This window comes from Nicotiana tabacum, chromosome 19, assembly GCF_000715075.1.
Source record: "Nicotiana tabacum cultivar K326 chromosome 19, ASM71507v2, whole genome shotgun sequence".
Taxonomy (NCBI): Eukaryota; Viridiplantae; Streptophyta; class Magnoliopsida; order Solanales; family Solanaceae; genus Nicotiana; species Nicotiana tabacum.
In genome coordinates, this window is record NC_134098.1 from 38,049,705 (window position 1) to 38,058,817 (window position 9,113).

The following is a 9,113-nucleotide window of genomic DNA, read 5'->3' on the forward strand; positions in this document are numbered from 1 at the left end:
AAAATACAATTATTATAAATATACATGTCACTAGATGATATGACAATTCTTTGTTGGAAAAATAAATGTTGTTATCATATAAGGAGTTTCTTATGGCGATATTCTAAAAGCTCACATTTAAACAATTGCTTCCTAGAAGCACCTCTTTTATGCGGTGTCAAGCGCTTATTATAATTAGACGCTTCTATGTGGGTTGAGCACTTAAGGTCGCACTTGGACGAAGAATATTGCGAAAATATTCTCTTATTTTAATGACCAGCTAAGTGAAATGACAACCGACTAATTAAGCTATTCAGTTTTATTTTAAGTAAATTTCAGTTATTTTCTAAATCTTTAAGGGTTGGAAAATAATAACCTTCTTAAACAACATTTTCCGGTGAGGTAACAAGAATAAAACATTCTTGTCGTCTGTCCTAAAGGTTCTTCAATCAACAATGCATAAACCACGTGTTTATAGTTGCGGAAAAGATGTCTATGGACGACAAGTTAACATCGTCCAAGCATTCCAAGTTCATATGCCAACCAGCCACACATCAAAATGACTTAATATGCTTATATTTGCCCTTACATGAAGTAATCAATTTGGCAATGAAATACCCATAAAATCACTATAATCTTCAAATTTATGTATGTAAAAAAACAAGTCAAACATGTGCATACCAAAGTTTGAAGTAGGATAAGCACTTTAGTGTAATGGGATGAAGAAAATTAACATTTACATGGTTCAAACACCTCCTCTTATATAGATATGAGTTAGATGAAGTTTGCAAGTAGAAATGGGGAACTTTTCACGTCAGGAACTAAACACCTAGACTAAAAAAATTACAACGGTTTTAAAAACTAGTACATAATTGTCGCGCCCCATTTTCTCGCGAAAGCGGGTTTCGACATGCGATAACTTTTTTAAATGAGTATTAAAAGAGAAGAGTTGCCACCTAATGATTTAAGGTGCGTTAGGGCACCTTTTCCCCAAATAACTCCAATTAAACGAATCTATGTCACCAAAGAGCGGTTAAGGATTTAAATTAATTATTATCTCATGTTACTCGATTACTATCTTTAAGTTATTTACCTAAAGCACACTAATACATTGTAACTCGTGTCCTATGGGTGTCACCACCAGTCCCATACTAAAAGTCCTAAGATTGCTCAAAATTAAAACAAAGGCGTCAAATAAGAGGAGCACATAGGACTTAAATAGATAGCACATAATCACGCAGGGCTTAAATAGCCTCCAAAATAGACACTTCGTGCAAGCAGGTAAATTAACTAGCGGCAGTCTAAAAAATGTTGATGTAGATTAAGTTAAAGAACCAGTTTGAATATGTGAAAGCATCATCTAGAGAGTTATTAAGTTATCAAGTTATTTCAAGTTGTAAGTTTAAATAAACCTATAAGCATAATATCTAGATGATTAGAATAGAGGTTAACAAGCATTTAATGATTAACAGAACTTAAATATTCGAATTAATGATGTGATTCCTAAGACATGATTTCTAATTGAGCACCCGACAGTACGTCAAGGATCAGACTAAAGCAGTCCATGATGTGCAAAATCATATGCGTGAACGGGCGTGTGACTAAACGAAGAAACATGATGTAAACTTAGGCTGAATAGGTTGCGCATATTGTTAGTGGGGCATGGGATCCTATAGGCGGGATATCTAAACGCGCGCATACATATTAAAACCTAAAGACATGTTATCTACCCTCAATGTATAAATAGTCCTATAGGCCTGCTTTCGAAACAAAATAAAGTCCCAACCCCAAATGTTCGCTGTGGTCCCCATAGCTGTCTGTTTACGAATAAATTATTACATACCCAATCAAGGAGATGAGCAAAAAATAAATCAGAATATTACAGGCTCAAATAATTAAATGAACAAGCCTAAAGGCGAACCAGGTGTATTCTGGGCCTTCATGAACCTTTCAAATGCGCCAAAAGCCCAGTAGTCAGATGTGCATGTTCAAGCAACATAAGGCGACCAACCAAACCAGCCCCAAACTAGATTTTAACCCCCTCAAGATTCATGTTGACGTTCTTATTCAGTTCATCAACATATGAAGGTAATATGTAAGACTGGAGACAAGCATTGGCTTCTACGAACATGATTTCTAGATGCAATATCAAATGTCAATGTCATAGAACAAATATTTGTAAATAACAAACTGACACCAGGGGATTCCATGATTTCTAATATATATATATATATATATATATATATATATATGGATAAAAATAAATTTTATATATATATATATATATATTCATACAGGTATGCTCCCGTCTAGTTTATTCAGGAAGTGCAGGTTTAACACGGGAGGAGGGGGGGATTGATATGACACTAACATATACTGCTGCCCTACTAAAGGGATCATGCAAGTATCAGATATGCTCAACCGGTTACACAGAAAAAACCTAAGTACTAAAACCAGAAGCACTTCATTAATCCTAAAGGTGATGTCTCTAACTTTGGTGTTGTACTTCTTGAGTTGGTAACCGGTGAGAGGCCTACTTACGTGTCCAAAGCTCCTGAGAGTTTTAAGGGAAATTTGGTGGAGTGGATCACACATCTCTCGGGTGAATCTATGCTTCAAGATGCAATTGACCGTTCATTGCGTGCAAAAGGTGTCACGATCCCAAAATCTCACCTTTAGGATCGTGTTGTCACCTAATCTCTAAAATTAGGTAAGCCTAATACATGTTAAAAATTTTAACAGAAATAAATAACTTAGCTATTAACTTAAACTAATAAATGACATAATAAAAGCTGAAACTGATCATAGTCATACATCCCCAAAATCGATTCTCTACTGAATACACTAGAAATTTCTAAATACAACATTGTTCTAGAATGAAAATAAACAATAGTAAAGATAACATCAGAAGGTGATTTTGAGGTCTGCGAACGGGATGACAGGTATACCTTGAAGTCTCCTCAGCAGCTCAAAAGCAACTAGCTAGTGTCCGGCACGCTCTGAGATACCTAGATCTGCACAAAAATATGCAGAAGTGTGTATGAGTACACCACAACGGTACCCAGTAAGTATCAAGACTAACCTTGGTGGAGTAGTGACGAGGTATAAGTCAAGATACTCACTAGACATGACAACTTGTGCAGAATATTAATATAAAACTAACAACGGGAAGTAAAAGCAATAAATGACAAGAAGAGTAAACATGTGATGAACAACAAAATAATCAAACACAGTTAAAAGACAAGTGAAACAAATTAAGGAAAATAACAGCAGTTCAAATCATCAAGCCGTTCCAACACAAGATTTACAATAAGAATCACATCGAGGTACCACACCTCATAATCGCAATTCACAAGTCACAAATCACAAATCTTCCTTATGACACCGCGTGAGCCTTATATTTATTTTAAAAATATTTTTTTCGAAATAGCTTCATGCGCTTTAGCCCCCTTATCTCGTCGCGTATACTTTTAAAATGAAGTAATTCTCCTTACTAGCAACACGCACATAAATTCCCCTTATCTCGCCACATGCATATCAATATCACCACCCTTATGTCGCCGTATGCACATCTCATCACAACACAATAATCAACTCGCACCACACGTGCCGATTGCCAAAATAACAATATCAATATAATATATAGCCCATGGCTCAACAATAATGTGTACAAGAATTTCAACAACAATAAATAAAATGGAAAATAACTCAACAGTGAAAGATATTCCATATAACAACAACTTTAGTTAAAAGCATATTAATAGCCTAAATATCTAAACCGATCATAATTCAAATAATGTACACATCCTTCACATAATTCAAATAATGCAATTAGACCAAATTATACGGATTAGTTCCCCCACATAAAGTTAGAGAAGATACTTACCTCAAACAAGCTAAATCAATCCACTAGTAAGCCTTTCCCGTACAAATCCACATCAGGACAGTTCGAATCTAGCCAAAATAACTTAATATCATAAATAAAAACCATAAGAAACGATTCTGAGTAATAAAGATTTGATCTTTAACTAAAATAAAAAAGTCAACTCAAAAAGTCAACCCCAGACCCACACCTCAGAACCTGACAAAACTCACAAATTCTGAACACTCATTTCGATATGAGTCAAACCATACCAAAATTATCCAATTCCGACCTCAAATCGGCATTCAAATCATCAATTTATCTTTTAGAAAAGTTTTTACTAAAATCTCCAATTTCTCCAATTCAAATCATTAATCAAACACTAAAATCGAGGTTGGAATCATGAAATATAAACAAATTCGAGTCCAAAATATTTATCCAAATCGTAAAATTTTCCTCCAAAATTGCCCAAAACCGATCTCTCTAACTCAAAATATGATAAAATAACAAAAAACTCTCGAAATAGAGTATTAAATAGGTCTGCCCAAGTATACACATCGCGATCACGGAAATACCTCCGTGATCACGAAGAACAAATTCACCTAGCTGCTACTCTCTTCTTCGCGAACGTGACATCCCATTCGCGAACGCGATGATCAACCCAACATATGCCTACGCGAACGCGCTCCACCTACCACGAACACGAAGGCTAAAACGCCTGATGCCCAGCCGGTCTCCCCTTCAACGCAAAGGCATAGCTCATCTCGCTATCGCGAATCACTGCCTCCTCAAATCCTTACGAACGTGTTCCTATTCTTGCCAACGCGAAGTACAAACCTGCCAGACGCCATAAAGGCCTCCGCGAACGTGACTCCTTAGTCGCGATCGCGATGAAAGAAGCACCAGACATTAGAAACAATAGTCCAAATTAGGGGTGTTTATCAGGCGGATAATTATGCTTAACGGTTCGGCTTATCGGTTATCGGATTATAAATGTAGTAATCTGCTAGCCATCCAATAAGACAACGAGCGAAGTTGTATCACATTAACAATTATCGGCTAAACCAAAAAAGAAATTTTTGAACAATCCTAGTCTTGTGAATAACAAACGGCCAAACTGCATAGTTCACTGGCTTTTATCATTTCAACTTACCATTCATAATCCTCAGTACATTACTCGGTGAAGACTTGTCATGGAGTACATAGAACAATCTCTGGAACAAATTTTTTGAATACTCTTAATAAGAATATGGGTAGAATCTGAAACTCTTGAACACCATGAGAAAGATGTGGGGCTCACCCGTGAAGGCTAAATAGTACTTAATATACATAAGGGTAAAAGTGTAAATATAAAAATTCTTAACGGTTTAACGGTTTATCCGATAAGAAAATTGAGTAATCTGCCCTCAAACCGTTAAGCTGTTAATTATAAAATCTCAATCCGTTCACCATCCATTACCCTAATAAGCCGATACCAATAAGCCAATAAACCATCGGTTCGGTCCGGTTAACGGTTACTGTTCGATTTTGAACAGCCCTAGTCCAAATATGATGAAATGACCCGTAGCCCATCCGAAATACACCCGAGGCCACCGGAACCCCGTCCAAACACACCAACCAATCCCAAAACATAACACGAACCTACTTGAGGTCTCAAATCACAATAAATAACATAAAAAATACGAATCACACATCAATTCAAGCCTAATGAACTAATCTAAGTTTTCAATTTCAAAACTTACGCCGAACAAACCTAAACAACTCCGAATGACCTCAAATTTTGTATGCAAGCCCCAAATAAAATAAATTACCTATACCAACTCCCGAAACCACAATCTGAATCTGATATCAACAAAGTCAACCCTCGGTCAAACTATCAACCTTCCAAACCATCAATTTTCCAACTTTCGCTAATTCAAGCCAAAACAACCTGAAACCTCCAAATTCAAATCCGGACATACGTCTAAGTCCAAAATTACCATAAGAAGCTATCGAAACCATCAAAATACTATTTTGGAGTGTCTACACAAAAGTCAAACTCCGGTCAATTCTTACAACTTAAGCCTTCAACCAAGGGACTAAGTGTCCCAAATTAATCTAAAACTTTTCTGAAACCACACCAATCAACCCCGTAAATCACGTAATCATAAATACACACACGTAAAGCATCAAATAGGGAAAATGGGACTAATATACTCAAAACGACCGAATGAGTCATTACATTCTCCCCCTCTTAAATAAACGTTCGTCCTCGAGTGAGTATAGAGATGCCACGACCCAAAATCCAACTAATCATGATGGCACCTAACCCAATCCGCTAGGTAAGCCAATTGACAATAAACCAATTCCAATAAAATTTAATGAGACAAATAAATAAAAGAAAATATATGAATCTTAGACATTTCCCAAGGATTGATAGTACAAATCACGAGTTTCTAAGATTTAGAGTTTACATAGCTAGTGTAAAGTAAATACATCATATGCTTGAATCATACATAAACAAAGTTTTCATAACTCTAGAGCTGTCACACATCTTTTTTTCCGAGGGGATATGGGAGTTTTTCCAATTAAAGTGACATTATTCGAAATAGGATTATTTATTTAATCTTAGAGTCGCCACTTGAAATATTTGTTATGGTGTCCCAAATCACCGGTTTATTTTAAATCCCAAATCGAGGAAAATTTTGACTCCGTCTTAAAGTTTGCGAAATCAGAAAATCGGGTAAGGAATTCTGTTAACCCGGGAGAAGGTGTTAGGCATTTCCGGATTTCGGGGTTTTAGCACGGCCGCTTTAATCATACTTGGCTTAATTAAATTGCTTAATTACTAGTTTTAGAACCTATGTACATTTACCTTTTTACCGCTTTTAATATATGGCGTTATGAAATTATCTTGAAACGAACCACGTGTGTGTGTGTCCGTCCGTCTTTCATGTCACGCGTACACGTACACAATTAGTAACACTTTATTATTACGATTATTGTGTCCAAAGTTGCGCGAACGCATACCTTAATTTTAATTTTGAATATCGTAATTATGTCACGCGAACGTATACATAATCACGATAATTTGATTATTTAAGAGCGTTTCTAAAAGCATACTAAAGTATTCATGAATTATTTTTCCTACTTTGATATTATTGTAAGGCCAAGAGTTTATGGATATGAGATTGTTTGTGGAAGAGGTGTGACTTAGCTATTATCAACAAGTCGCTAAATATAACTTAGCATGCTGTATTTTGGGATTAACGACAACAGAAGTCCAAAGCCCATCCTTTTGACTAAATGAAACTGCAACCCATTCAACTTAAATCATGATAGGATCCAGATCTGCTCTATTTTCAAATTATAGACCCAATACTAAACTTAAGACGGCCCAATATCATTAAAGCAAAATCCACGGCCCATTAGTTATCTAAATCAGAGTTAGCTCAAAATCCTAATTCTAATGAACTGTTGGGTTTCCCCCAAGTAAATTATCGTTGCAGCAATACCAAAATTATCTCACTAGATATTATCCAAAACATGACAACCAGAAAGAATTCACATATGAACATTTAAAGCATGATTCAATATTTGAAAATAGAAATGGAGAATAAATCTTTCACTCCTACGCAAGAAAACCATGGCATCATATTCATAATCACGTTCATGGAAGAAAAATTCCAAAAAAAGAAAGAAAGAAATAGTACATAGAGAAAAGAATGGACCTTAATTGCTGAAAATTTTCCAACATGTACAGTGCAAAAGAATATCCAAAAACAGCAGTTCTCAAGCGAGCTACGGACCATAAACTCGAACCGGAATCGCAACTCCGAATGACTCAGCTCGATCAGATTTGGATGGTGATTTCGAGTTGATTTTTCGCATTGGTTTGGGGTGATATTTTCGGTGGTTTAAGGTTGTTTCGTTGAGCTTTAAGGCTGGATTTCAGGTGGGTTCTGAAACTTTTAGAGATGGTTTTTACAGGGGGAAGAAGGGTTTTGAGCTGCTGTTATGAGGAAGAGAGGCCGACTAGAGAGAATGGAAAATTTTCAGCTGCTCCTCCTCTGCGTTTTCCCTCCAATTTTCTTTATGTGTTTTTCTCTATTTTTTTGTTTCCCCGATCCCCCCTTTTTCTATCCTCCTTTTTTGTGTGTGTCCTTGTGTGTTTATAAGTAAGAGAGATGAGGGAGAGGGCCACGTGAGAGTTGGTTAAAAATTAGTGAATTGTCAGGCCATCAAAAGTGTGTGCAAGTGAGAAGTTACCAAGAAAAGAGGGAATTTGTTAGGTTGAATCTTTTACAAGTGACCAATTGTGATTGATTCTTTTTTTTTTTTGTAATATTTTCTTTTCTTGATAATAAATAAGCAAAATAATCTACTCTTACTAAAATAAGTAAATAAAAAGCAAGGTAAAATTAATATACTCAATATTTAATTCTTAAAGCCTCTAACTTAAAGAATTGTACTTGAATTGCTTTACAACGTTGGTGTGGCCTGTAGTATGAATGTACAAACTTGTTAACTAGTGCAGAATGTCACGAGAGCATATCCCACGGGAAGATTGTATAAGTGTGACGTGTAGTCACTTGATTGATTGAGGAATGGAAACCAAGTATGAAGATTGTGGTAATATCGCTAAGTAGGAATTCGTGCCTGGAGGATGCTCGGTTCGTTTGTGGTGGACTGTGGAAGCTTGTCCCGGTTATGATGGTTGTTCTTATGTGTTATGGGAAAAAGGGGTTATTATGGACCCTTGAAAGGTTATTAGCCTGGTACGGTGCGATCAAAATCGGCTTGAGGTCCATGAAAGGATTTAAATATGAATATGGGCTCTATATCAGACCGGATGTGTTCATTTCAGCATAGTGCTCCTTATGGAAGAGTATTCGGACGTATGGTGTCGTTTCGTCGATGGCTATTTCATGTAATACTATATTTGCCGTGTAAGTTGTGAAACGTCTCGTTAATTTCATGTGTGTTATGGTTCCGCGTAACGATGGTGTTATGTGAGCAGAATAGCTCTCTAGATTCAGATCATATATCAAACTTGGGCGTATGTTCGGATCGAGTTTTAGATGCCCCGGGAGCGTTTCAACACCTATTGTGGAAGTTAGCATTTTGTAAGAATTCCATAAATTTGGGTTGAAGTGCATTTCAATGCTATCAATGTCCGTTTGGGATTCCGAGCTTGGGAATAGCTCCGTATGGTGATTCTTGTGTTGGGAGCGCGTCCGGAAGTGGAGTTGGAGGTCCGTAGGTCATTTTGGGGTCATTTGGCAAAAGTTGA

General features: G+C 36.5%; 1 long non-coding RNA gene across 2 annotated transcripts; it reads right to left on the bottom strand.

Moving 5' to 3' along the window:
* Positions 1-2,767: 2,767 nt before the first annotated feature.
* On the bottom strand, positions 2,768-7,947 carry LOC107765799 (uncharacterized). 2 transcript variants are annotated; one of them, XR_001643512.2, is made up of 3 exons: positions 7,552-7,947; positions 3,866-3,933; positions 2,768-2,993 (listed from the first exon to the last, which is right to left on the bottom strand). It is a non-coding gene; the product is annotated as an uncharacterized LOC107765799 (long non-coding RNA). The 2 variants fall into 2 exon arrangements; XR_012703185.1 differs by having other exon boundaries at positions 3,866-3,946.
* Between the last annotated feature and the right edge of the window lie 1,166 nt (positions 7,948-9,113).